Here is a 13,818-nt window from a genome sequence, read left to right as displayed (position 1 = left end):
AGTTGAACTACTAATGGCGCACCATCCCACGGTGCGCCATTAGTAGTTTTGAAAAAAATTTAATTTTTTTTTTTACTAATGGCGCACCGTGGATGTGGTGCGCCACTCGTATTTTCACACTAATGGCGCACCAACACATGGTGCGCCATTAGTATTTAGTAATGGCGCACCACATGTACAGTGCGCCATTAGTGTCCATATTGGCCATAGCTATTTTTGTAGTAGTGTCCGCGGCGACCTGGCGCGGTGGGTGGAGGACAACGTGGATGCGTTGGTCAGAGCCTTCGCTTCTGAAGATGACGCGGTGGTGGTCGCTGTGGACGAAGGCGACGTGGTTGACAATGGTGATGCCGGCGTTGGTGAAGGTGAAGGCGGCGCAGACGACGGTGACAGCGACGCCAGCGGTGGGTATGAAGACGACGTGGAGGACGCGGCGAGCGACATATCTCGCTGATCCCTTGTTCCTTTACTGTTTTTCCCTGTATGCAAAAACTTAGGCGTGGCCCCTAAAGATTGTGAGAGCATTTTGAGAGGGGGGGGGCCCCTCATGTAAACAAATCGCAATTTTTACTCTTCTTTGCCAAGCCGAGTGTGCGCCTTCGTGGGTCCATGAGTTTGGTGGGAAGTTTTGCTGCTGCGGCTTACCTTAGCTGGGGCGGGCCCTGAATCGGATTGCAAGGTCAAGAGTTGCTGCGGGGCTCCTGAAGGGTCTGCTGGTCCGCCCGAGAGGGCCTCGCGAGGACCTAGCGCCGACCGGCGTGCGCGGTGCGTGTGCCGTGCCTAGCCCCGCTCGCGAGGGGCCCGCGAGGGGGAGGCAGCGAGCGCGAGCTTCAGAACAAGGCAAGAACCAGATGGCAAGAAATCGCTTGAATGAGAAAAGGCACCCCCCGTGCGCATCGATAAAAATTCAACTTCAACTTAAATCCAAATCCAGAAGGCAAGGTTACAGAAAAGAGATCCAAAGCAAATGGCCGCGTCCGGCGCCTAGTCTAGTCTTCATGTCTTTTCACCAGCGTGGAGCTAAGTGCTGCCACTAGGCGTGGGAGGGAGCCCCCGAGGCCTGAGGGTGGCTCTTCGGAGACTCCGGGGCGTGTACAGCCCCACTCATTATTACGTGAGAGTGTCACGGGCGGCGATCTTCACAGGCACTGAGCCTTCTTCACAGGTACCGGCCTTGCTTCATATCGCCAGGCGAGGGCCCCGCCTTGCGCCACCCTCGACCACCTTTGAGCCGACCGGCAACCAGGACGATACAAAGGGGGGAAAGGGGACGCCAGCGGCGCCCTCAGCGACCACGGGTCCTCTTCCGGGGGAAGGCTCGCTGGCGCCTCCCCGGCAGAGGGCCTACCTCCGGGTGACTCCTGGCTTCGCGCGTCGTGGGGAGGGGCCTTGCTCCTGGATCCCTCCATGCAGCCCCCAGCGTGCTTCCCCTGGCAGAAGGAGGGTTGCTGCGCCGGGGTCGTCGGCCGACGTTGTGACCTGATTCACTTGCAGCCCATGGTTAGTCTAAGCCTGCTCCTGAGAGATTAACGGTACCCTGTAGTTGTTGTTGCAGGCGCGGTCGTTGTGGTTCCCCATCGGCTCCTGGAAGGCCTCAACTCCTAGCGCCTCTTCTTCCCAACCTTCTCCGAGGAACGAGCCAGGGTCGTCTTCCGGCGTGTACTCTTGGTCCATCATGCGGGGCACGTAGGCTTCCATGGCTGTTACCCCCAAACACCTCACCATAGTGCCCCACACTCCACGTCACCCGGCCCAGCGCGGCATCCTGAGGATGATAGCGCAACGTCGCGTTGGGACCATGGGAAGCGACGCTCGTGCCCATGCTCATCGGAGGCAGCATGGGGGCAACGGGGCCCCCGGCGCCGCCGGCCGTCCCGGTGTCGACGAAGCCCCCAGGCACACCAGAGGGCACGTGGTTGCGGCGAGGCCCGCTGTGAGATCTAGTAGCGGCCCGAGAAGCAAGCACATAGCAGAAGGGCGGCACTCCTGATGCCGCCGCGTCCAGCAGCTCGGCGACACGTTCCAACAGTGCATCCCGGCCGCTCTCCATCAGCCGGCACCGCAGCAACTCCTGCGCCACCGTGAGTGTTGCCCGTATGTTTGCCTGTTCCCGCTGGGTGTGTGGCGCCGTTGCTGCAGTGTGGCTTGCGGCCCTTGAAGCGGCTCGCGCTTGTCGTGGAGTGAGGGTTGACGGCGCCTGGCCGCGCCGCCCACGCCCAGCAGCATTAGGTGGCGCTCGTGCCGCCTGGAGCCCGGGATTGAGGTCTTCATGGGCAGGTGGCACCGCCCGGGCGGGCCAGGCTGCCCAGTGGTCGGAGTCGGCCCTCGGGTCGCCGGACATTGGGACCGTGGAGCGTCGGCGGGTCGATTGGCGGGGAAGAGGCTCCGGTGCACCCCCTACCTGGCACGCCAAATGTCGGATCACAGGTTCCGGCAAAACCCTTAAGGTTTGAACTCTGGGGTGCGCGTGAAGTTCTTTCCCACCTACCGATCCGTGTCCTAACTAGCTAAGATCTCAAGCACGAACTCAACGAACTCGCAATCACAAAAGACACGAGATTTATACTGGATCAGGCCACCGTTGTGGTGTAATACCCTACTCTAGTGTGGTGGTGGTGGATAGCCTCTTGGGCTGATGATGAACAGTACAAGGGGAAGAACAGCCTCCTGATGTTGAGGTGTTCTTGTGCTTGGTGTGCTTGTAGGTGAGAGGATGGAAGATGGAATCGATCCCCCTACTGTGGTGGCTAGTTCTACTTATATAGGCCCTGGTCTTCTTCCCAAATATCGAGCGGGAAGGGATCCCACAACGGCCAGATTTGAAGGGGAACATCTAGTACAGCTTATCCTGACAAAAGTGGTCTTCGCCTCCAAAGGCTCTGGTGGTGACGCCGCCTTGGGATCCATGGTGACCTCCGTCTCGCCGTCCTGCTGGTCTTGGTCTCGTTGCACCGATATGGAAACCTTTGCTTGATGCCTCGGTACTCCGCGCCTGCGCTTGCCCCTTTAGCATCAAAGAGGAAACAAGGACGCTGCGCACGCTGGTGCCCGCCTGGCCTCGATCGACATGGCTCACGTCACGAGGACCTCGCGAGGTTTGCCTTGCATTGATCTCTCCGCCCCTTGCGAGCCTGCCTGCGAGGCCGCTCCTGAGGAGGTCTTGCTTTGTCCGCCTCGCGAGGCTTGGCCCCTCGCGAGGGTCTTGAATGCCTTGTTGGTGAAGATGGGCCGTACAGGCCTGCTAGCACAGCGACACCGTGGGCCGCAGGAAGGCAAGTCTGGGGACCCCCGTTCCCAGAACGCTGACAGTGCTTATGCGAAGCCCTGCGCCGGTAGCTTCATCATCACCATCACCATGCCGTCGTGTTGACGAAACTCTCCCTCGACCTCAGCTGGATCTAGAGTTCGTGGGACGTCACCGAGCTGAACGTGTGCAGATCGCGGAGGTGACGTGCCTTCGGTGCTAGGCTCGGTCGGATCATGAAGACGTACGACTACATCAACCGAGTTGTCATAACACTTCCGCTTACGGTCTACGAGGGTACGTGGAGAACACTCTCCCCTCTCGTTGTTATGCATCACCTAGATGGATCTTGCGTGTGCGTAGGATTTTTTTTTTAAATTACTGCGTTCCCCAACAGTTTCATCATAAGCATCATGCATAGCAGAAGTGGCATCATCAATAACATGGGACTTATGAGAATCAATAACAGGTGTAGGTGTCACAAATTTACTCATAACAGATGGTGAATCAAGTGCAAAGCTAGATGGCAGTTCCTTACCTCCCCTCGTAGTTGAGGGAAAAATCTTGGTTCTTTCATCTTTCAAGTTCCTCATAGTGATCAACAGATATAAATCCCAAGTGACTCAAAGAATAGAGCTATGCTCCCCGGCAACGGCGCCAGAAAATAGTCTAGATAACCCACAAGTATAGGGGATCGCAACAGTTTTCGAGGGTAGAGTATTCAACCCAAATTTATTGATTCGACGCAAGGGGAGCCAAAGAATATTCTCAAGTATTAGCAGTTGAGTTTTCAATTCAACCACACCTGAAAGACTTAATATCTACAGCAAAGTATTTAGTAGCAAAGTAGTATGGAAGTAACGGTAACGGTGGCAAAAGTAACCGTAGCAGTTTTTGTAGCAATCGTAACAGTGGCAACGGAAAAGTAACTAAGCAAAGATCAATATGTGAAAAGCTCGTAGGCAATGGATCAATGATGGATAATTATGTCGGATGTGATTCCTCATGCAACAGTTATAACATAGGGTGACACAGAACTAGCTCCAGTTCATCAATGTAATGTAGGCATGTATTCCGAATATAGTCATACGTGCTTATGGAAAAGAACTTGCATGACGTCTTTTGTCCTACGCTCCCGTGGCAGTGGGGTCCTATTGGAAACTAAGGGATATTAAGGCCTCCTTTTAATAGAGTACCGGACCAAAGCATTAACACTTAGTGAATACATGAACTCCTCAAACTACGGTCATCACTGGGAGTGGTCCGGTTATTGTCACTTCGGGGTTGCCGGATCATAACACATAGTAGGTGACTATTAACTTGCAAGATAGGATCAAGAACTCACATATATTCATGAAAACATAATAGGTTCAGATCTGAAATCATGGCACTCGGACCCTAGTGACAAGCATTAAGCATAGCAAAGTCATAACAACATCAATCTCAGAACATAATGGATACTAGGGATCAAACCCTAACAAAACAAACTCGATTACATGGTAAATCTCATCCAACCCATCATCGTCCAGCAAGCCTACGATGGGATTACTCACGCACGGTTGTAAGCATCATGAAATTGGTGATGGAGGATGGTTGATGATGACGATGGCGACGAATTCCCCTCTCCGGAGCCCCGAACGGACTCTAGATCAGCCCTCCCGACGAAGATTAGGGCTTAGCGGCGGCTCCGTCTCGTAAAACGCGATGAATCCTTCTCTCTGATTTTTCTCTCCCTGAAAGTGAATATATGGAGTTGGGGTTGAGGTCGGTGGAGTCCCAGGGGGCCCACGAGGCAGGGGGCGCGCCCAGGGGGCGCCCTGCACCCTCGTGGCAAGGGTGTGGGCCCCCTGATACTGATTCTTTCGCCAATATTTTTCATTAATTCCAAAACGTGTCTCCGTGGATTTTCAGGTCATTCCGAGAACTTCTATTTCTGCACAAAAATAACGCCATGGCAGTTCTGCTGAAAACAGCGTCAGTCTGGGTTAGTTCCATTCAAATCATGCAAGTTAGAGTCCAAAACAAGGGCAAAAGTGTTTGGAAAAGTAGATACGTTGGAGACGTATCACACATCACTATAAGCCTTGCAAGCAATGTGACTAATGAGTTAGTTGCGGGATGATGCACTACAGAACGAGTAAAGAGACTTGCCGGTAACGAGATTGAACTAGGTATGAAGATACCGACGATCGAATCTCGGGCAAGTAACATACCAATGACAAAGGGAACAACGTATGTTGTGCGGTTTGACCGATAAGATCTTCGTAGAATATGTAGGAACCAATATGAGTATCCAGGTTCCGCTATTGGTTATTGACCGGAGAAGTGTCTCGGTCATGTCTACATAGTTCTCGAACCCGTAGGGTCCGCACGCTTAACGTTCGATGACGATTGGTATTATGAGTTTATGTGATTTGATGTACCGAAGGTTGTTCGGAGTCCCGGATGAGATCACGGACATGACGAGGTGTCTCGAAATGGTTGAGACATAAAGATTGATATATTGGACCATGTTGTTCGGACACCGGAAGTGTTCCGGAGAGTTTCGGATAAAACTGGTGTGCCGGAGGGTTACCGGAACCCCCCGGGAAGTTAATGGGCCACCATGGGCCTTAGAGGAGGGAGGGCCGGCCAGGAGGTGGCGGCCCCCCAGTCCGAATTGGACAAGGGGTGGGGGCGGTTCCCCCCTCCTTCCTTCTCTCCCCTTCCTCCTTCCTTCCCCTCCTTGTTGGACTAGGAAAGGGGAGAACCTACTCCTAGTAGGAGTAGGATTCCCCCCTTGGGTGCGCCCCTTGAGGCCGGCCGGCCCCCTCCTCCCCTCCTTTATATATGGGGGAGGGGGCATCCCATAGACACACAAGTTGATTTCTAGGCCGTGTGCGGTGCCCCCCTCCACGGTTTTCCACATGAGTCATATTGTCGTAGTGCTTAGGCGAAGCTCTGCGTCGGTAACTTCATCATCACCGTCACCACGCCATCGTGCTGACGAAACTCTCCCTCGGCCTCAGCTGGATCTAGAGTTCGAGGGACGTCACCGAGCTGAACGTGTGCAGATCACGGAGGTGGCATGCGTTTGGTACTTGATCGGTTGGATCGTGAAGATGTTCGACTACATCAACCATGTTACTAAACGCTTCCGCTTTCGTTCTACGAGGGTACGTTGACACACTCTCCCCGCTCGTTGATATGCTTCTCCTAGATAGATCTTGTGTGATCGTAGGAATTTTTTTGCAATACTATGTTCCCCAACAGTGGTATCCGAGCCAGGTCTATGCGTAGATGTATATGCACGAGTAGAACACAAAGAGTTGTGGGCGATAATAGTCATACTGCTTACCAACATGTCATACTTTGATTCGGCAGTATTGTTGGATGAAACGGCCTAGACCGACATTACATGACCGCATTCATGAGACTTGTTCTACCACCATGCTTCGCACACAGGTGGCTAGTGGGTGTCTATTTCTCCAACTTTAGTTGAATCGAGTTTGACTACGCCCGGTCCTTGTTGAAGGTTAAAACAGCACACTTGACAAAAAATCGTTGTGGTTTTGATGCGTAGGTAAGAACGGTTCTTGCTATAAGCCCGTAGCAGCCACGTAAAACTTGCAACAACAAAGTAGGCGACGTCTAACTTGTTTTTGCAGGGCTTGCTGTGATGTGATATGGTCAAGACGTGATGATATATAAATTGTTGTATGAGACGATCATGTTTTGTAACAGTTATCGGCAACTGGCAGGAGCCATATGGTTTTCGCTTTATTGTATGAAATGCAATCGCCATGTAATTGCTTTACTTTATCACTAAGCGGTAGCGATAGTCGTAGAAGCAATAGTTGGCGAGACGACAACGATGCTTCGATGGAGATCAAGGTGTCAAGCCGGTGACGATGGTGATCATGACGGTGCTTTGGAGATGGAGATCAAAGGCACAAGATGATGATGGCCATATCACATCACTTATTTTGATTGCATGTGATGTTTATCCTTTAGGCATCTTATTTTGCTTAGTACGGCGGTAGCATTATAAGATGATCTCTCAATAAATTTCAAGGTACAAGTGTTCTCCCTGAGTATGCACCGTTGTGATAGTTCGTCGTGCCGAGACACCACGTGATGATCGGGTGTGATAAGCTCTACGTTCACATACAACGGGTGCAAGCCAATTTTGCACACGCAGAATACTCGGGTTAATCTTGACGAGCCTGGCATATGCAGATATGGCCTCGGAACACTGAGACCGAAAGGTCGAGCGTGAATCATATAGTAGATATGATCAACATAGTGATGTTCACCATTGAAAACTTCTCCATCTCACGTGATGATCGGACATGGTTTAGTTGATATGAATCACCTGATCATTTAGATGAATAGAGGGATGTCTATCTAAGTGGGAGTTCTTAAGTAATATGATTAATTGAACTTTAATTTATCATGAACTTAGTCCTGATAGTATTTGCATAACTATGTTGTAGATCAATAGCTCGCGATGTAGCTCCCCGTTTATTTTTGATATGTTCCTAGAGAAAAACTATGTTGAAAGATGATAGTAGCAATGATGCGTACTAGGTCCGTGATCTAAGGATTATCCTCATTGCTGCACGGAAGTATTATGTCCTTGATGCACCGCTAGGTGACAGACCTATTGCAGGAGTAGATGCACACATTATGAACGTTTTACAAAGCTCGGTATGATGACTACTTAATAGTTTAGTGCACCATGCTTTACGGCTTAGTACCGGGACTTCAAAAATGTTTTGAAAGCCACGAAGCATATAAGATGTTCAGAGAGTTGAAATTGGTATTTCATACTCATGCCCGTGTCGAGAGGTATGAGACCTCTGACAGTACTTTGCCTACAAGATGGAGGAGAATAGCTCAACCAGTGAGCATGTGCTCAGATTGTCTAGGTACTACAATTGCTTGAATCAAGTGGGAGTTAATCTTCCAGATAAGATAGTAATTGACAAAGTTCTCTAGTCACTATCACCAAGTTACTAGAACTTAGTGATGAACTATAATATGCAAGGGATGACGAAAGTAATTCCCAAGCTCTTCGCGATGCTGAAATCAGCGAAGGTAGAAATCAAGAAATAGCATCAAGTGTTAATGGTTAACAAGACCACTAGTTTCAAGAAAAAGGGAAAAGGGAAAGAAAGAGGAACTTCAAAGAAGAATAGCAAGCAAGTTGCTGCTCCCATGAAGAAGCCCAAAGCAAGACCCAAGCCTGGAACTAAGTGCTTCTACTGCAAATGAAATAGTCACTGGAAGTGGAACTGCCCTAGATACTTGGCGGATAAGAAGGATGGCAAAGTGAACAAAAGTATATTTGATATACATGTTGTGGATGTGTACTTTACTAGTGTTTATAGCAACCCCTCAGTATTTGATACTGGTTTAGTTGCTAAGAGTAGTAACTCAAAATGGGAGTTGCAAAATAAACAGAGACTAGTTAAGGGTGAGGTGATGATGTGTGTTGGAAGTGATTCCAAGGTTGATAAGATCACCATTGCACTCTCCCTTTACCTTTGGGATTAGTGTTAAACCTAAAATAAATGTTATTTGGTGTTTGCGTTGAGCATAATATGATTGGATCATGTTTATTGCAATACGGTTATTCATTTAAGTCAAAGAATAATTGTTATTGTGTTTACATGAATAAAACCTTCCGAGGTCATATACCCAAGGTGAATGGTTTATTGAATCTCGATCGTAGTGATACACATATTCATAATATTGATGCCAAAAGATGCAAAGTTGATAATGATAGTGCAACATATTTGTGGCACTGCCGTTTAGGTCATATTGGTGTAAAGCGCATGAAGAAACTCCATGCTGATGGGCTTTTGGAATCACTAGATGCTTGCGAACCATGCCTCATGGGCAAGATGACTAAAGACTCCGTTCTCCGAAACAAATGGAGCGAGCAACTGACTTAATGGAAATAATACATACTGATGTATGCGATTCGATGAGTGTTGAGGCTCGCGGCGGGTATCGTTATTTTCTGACCTTTACAGATGATTTGAGCAGATATGGGTATATCTACTTGATGAAACATAAGTCTGAAACATTTGAAAAGTTCAAAGAATTTCAGAGTGAAGTGGAAAATCTTCGTAACAAGAAAATAAAGTTTCTACGATCTGATCGCGGAGACAAATATTTGAGTTACGAGTTTGGTCTTCATTTGAAACAATGTGGAATAGTTTCGCAACTCACGCCACCTGAAACACCACAGCGTAATGGTGTGTCCGAACGTCATAACCGTACTTTATTAGATATGGTGCGATATATGATGTCTCTTACCGATTTATCACTATCGTTTTGGGGTTATGCATTAGAGACAGCTGTATTCACGTTAAATAGGGCACCATCTAAATCCGTTGTCACGACAACATATGAACTGTGGTTTAGCAAGAAACCTAAGCTGTCGTTTCTTAAAGTTTGGGGTTACGATGCTTATGTGAAAAAGCTTCAACCTGATAAGCTCGAACCCAAATTGGAGAAATGCATCTTCATAGGATACCCAAAGGAGACTATTGGGTACACCTTCCTATCACAGATCCGAAAGCAAGATATTCGTTGCTTAGAATGGATCCTTTCTAGAGAAGGAGTTTCTCTCGAAAGAAGTGTGTGGGAGGAAAGTAGAACTTGATGAGGTAATTGTACCTTCTCCCGAACTGGAAAGTAGTACATCACAGAAATCAGTTCCAGTGATTCCTACACCAATTAGTGAGGAAGCTAATGTTGATGATCATGAAACTTCAGATCAAGTTACTACTGAACCTTGTAGGTCAACCAGAGTAAGGTCCTCACCAGAGTGGTACGACAATCCTGTTCTGGAGGTCATGTTACTTGACCATGACGAACCTACGAACTATGAGGAAGCGATGATGAGCCCAGGTTCCGCAAAATGGCTTGAGGCCATGAAATCTAAGATAGGATCCATGTATGAGAACAAAGTATGGACTTTGGTTGACTTGCCCGATGATCAGCAAGCCATAGAGAATAAAATGTATCTTGAAGAGGAAGACGGACGCTGATAGTAGTGGTACTATCTACAAAGCTCGACTTGTCGAAAAGGGTTTTTGACAAGTTCAAGGTGTTTACTATGATGAGATTTTCTCACTAGCATCGATGCTTAAAGTCTGTCCGAATCATGTTAGCAATTTCCACATTTTATGAAATCTAACAAATGGATGTCAAAACTGTATTCCTTAATAGATTTATTAAAAAAGAGTTGTATATGATACAACCAGAAGGTTTTGTCAATCCTAAAGGTGCTAACAAAATGTGCAAGCTCCAGCGATCCATCTATGGACTGGTGCAAGCATCTCGGAGTTGGAATATACAGTTTGATGAGTGAGGGAGTCCTGGACTAAGGGGTCCTCGGGCGTCCGGCCTGTTAGCCATGGGCCGGACTAATGGGCTGTGAAGACATGAAGACCAAAGACTGCACCCGTGTCCGGATGGTACTCTCCTTGGCGTGGAAGGCAAGCTTGGCGACCGGATATGTAGATTCCTTTCTTTGTAACCGACCTTGTGTAACCCTAGATCCTCCCGGTGTCTATATAAACCAAAGGACTTAGTCCGGAAAGGAAGATACTCATTACCTTAGTCATACAGGCTAGACTTCTAGGGTTTAGCCATTACGATCTCGTGGTACATCAACTCTTGTAATACTCATATTCATCAAGATCAATCAAGCAGGAAGTAGGGTATTACCTCCATAGAGAGGGCCCGAACCTGGGTAAACATCATGTCCCCTGTCTCCTGTTACCATCGACCTTAGACGCACAGTTCGGGACACCCTACCCGAGATCCGCCGGTTTTGACACCGACATTGGTGCTTTCATTGAGAGTTCCACTATGCCGTCCCCAAAAGGTTTGATGGCCCCTTCAATCGTTAACAATGAAGCTGTCCAAGGAGAAACCTTCCTCCCCGAACAGATCTTCGTGTTCGGCGGCTTTGCACTGCGGGCCAACTCATTTGGTCACCTCGAGCAGATCGATAGCTACACCCCTGGCCATCAAGTCAGATTTGGGAGCTTGAATTAAGTTGCGGACATCCGTGGAGATTTGATCTTCGCCGGATTCGAGACCGTGGCGACCACTCCTGGTCACCTTTATGGACATGACCTAAATCTATCGTCAGACCGCATCCAGGAGATAGCTCCTTTAACCCCTCCGGCTTTAGATCCAGAGCACACTGTGGCATCCAAGGATCGGAGGCTCGACCCCACCACGGAGGCCACAGACTCACCGGCGTTGGAGCCGCACATGGACTTAACCTCACACAATACCTGTGTCACCGGAATTCCGGACTCGTCTCTGGCTATAAGTTCCGAACCAGGTGAGCCCGCGGACGCCGAACTTGATCGTTTATCGATCTTCGAATTCAGCACCGCAGACATCTTCCAACACTTGCCCTTGGGCGATGTGCTAAATTCGTTGAGAAATCTGTCCTTGGCGGGCGACTCACAGCCGAATTATGTCCGGTTCGAACTGGAGGCTGATGATGAAGGAGAATTTCGCTTCCCACCCACCACCCACTTTGTAGCCACTGTCGAAGATTTAACCGACGCGCTTGACTATGACTTCGAAGACATCGACGGTATGGACGACGATGCCGGAGACGAGGAGGCCCAAAACCCGCTGTTTACCAGACGATGGACGGCCACTTCCTCACACGACGTCTACATGGTAGACACGCCGAAAAATAATAGTGGCGATGACAAGGAAAAACCGACAAAGGAGGACCCTCCTAAAACACAACCAAAGCGCCGGCGCCAGCGGCGCCGCTCTAAATCCCGCCGCAGTCGGGACAACAACACTGGCACATGAGATGATAACACTTCCGATGGTATCGAAGACACAGAAGAACCCGACGAACAAACTGCCGAACAAGACCATCGGGAAGATGGGCAAGTCAGCCCTGACAAACAGGCAATGGAAGAAGACTCGGAGGATGGTAGCTACCATCTGCCCTCCGAGGAGGAGGCAAGCCTCGGCAACGACGACTTCATCGTGCCTGAGGAGCCTCTGGAGCAGGAGCGCTTTGAGCGCCAGCTAATAGCCACTGCAAGGAGCCTGAAAAAGAAACAGCAGCAGCTTCAAGTTGACCAAGATCTGCTCATTGACAGATGGACTAATGTCCTGGCAGCTGAAGAATACGGCCTCAGACACCCAGCCAAGATTTACCCACAGCGAAGGCTGCTACCCCAGTTCGAGGAAGAGGCGCCGGAGCTCATACCTCCCTTGCGTAATGCGGCCGATCGACCACCACGCGGTCGGGACAGTACGGCGGACCAGCCACCACGCGGTCGGGATAGAGCGGCAGCTCAGGCTGAACAGCAGCCTGCCCCACCGCCTCGTAAAAAGAGAGACAAAACAGATCGGGGTCACACATACGACCTCCGGCAGACCCTGGACAGTATAGCAGGACATACCCAATTGATTTACGGATCGTGAGGACCTCCCTCGACACGTGATGATGGCTACCTATTCGGACGTGACAAACTTAGTCACAACCGAGCCGATAACCGCAGACGAACTCCATCGGAGCTACGGCGCAGTGCGGCCAAATATAGGGGCGCCGCACATCCTCTCTGCTTCACGGATGAAGTAATGGACCACGAATTCCCTGAAGGGTTCAAACCTGTGAATATCGAATCGTACGACGGGACAACCGATCCCGCGGTATGGATCGAGGACTTTATCCTCCACATCCACATGGCTCGGGGAGATGACCTCCACGCTATCAAGTACCTCCCGCTAAAGCTTAAAGGGCCAGCTTGGCACTAGTTAAATAGCCTGCCTGAAAATTCTATTGGCAGCTGGGAGGACTTGGAAGAGGCCTTCCTCGATAACTTCCAAGGTACATATGTCCGGCCACCAGACGCCGATGACTTAAGACACATAGTTCAACAGCCTGGGGAGTCCGCCAAGAAGTTCTGGACTAGGTTCCTAACTAAAAAGAACCAGATCGTCGACTGCCCGGATGCCGAAGCCCTAGCGGCCTTTAAACACAGCATCCGCGACGAATGGCTCGCCCGCCACCTCGGCCAAGAAAAGCCAAAATCTATGGCAGCCCTCACAGCACTCATGACCCGCTTTTGCGCAGGTGAGGATAGTTGGTTGGCTCGCAGCAAAAACACAGCCAGCGAGGCAGGTCCCTCTGAGGTTAAGAACAACAACGGCAAGCTCCGACGTACCAGGCACAAAGGCCGAAGCAATGTTGATAATACCGACGACACTACAGTCAACGCCGGATTCAGTGGCTCCAAGTCCAACCAGCGGAAGAAACCATACAAGAGAAACTCAGGGACCATCCAGCCTGGACCGCATACTCGATCGTCCGTGCCAGATACATGGCACCCCAGAAAAACCAGCCAATCATACCAACAGAGACTGTTGGGTTTTTAAACAGGCCGACAAATTAAACGCCGAGAACAGGGAAAAGGGATCACAAAGCGAGGACGACGACGAGGAGCCCCGGCAATCGAAAACAGGGGGACAGAAGAAGTTTCCCCCTCAAGTCAAAACAGTGAACATGATATATGCTACGCACATCC

The sequence above is a fragment of the Triticum aestivum genome, chromosome 4D, assembly GCF_018294505.1.
Source record: "Triticum aestivum cultivar Chinese Spring chromosome 4D, IWGSC CS RefSeq v2.1, whole genome shotgun sequence".
NCBI lineage: Eukaryota > Viridiplantae > Streptophyta > Magnoliopsida > Poales > Poaceae > Triticum > Triticum aestivum.
Note: the sequence above shows the minus strand (reverse complement) of the source record.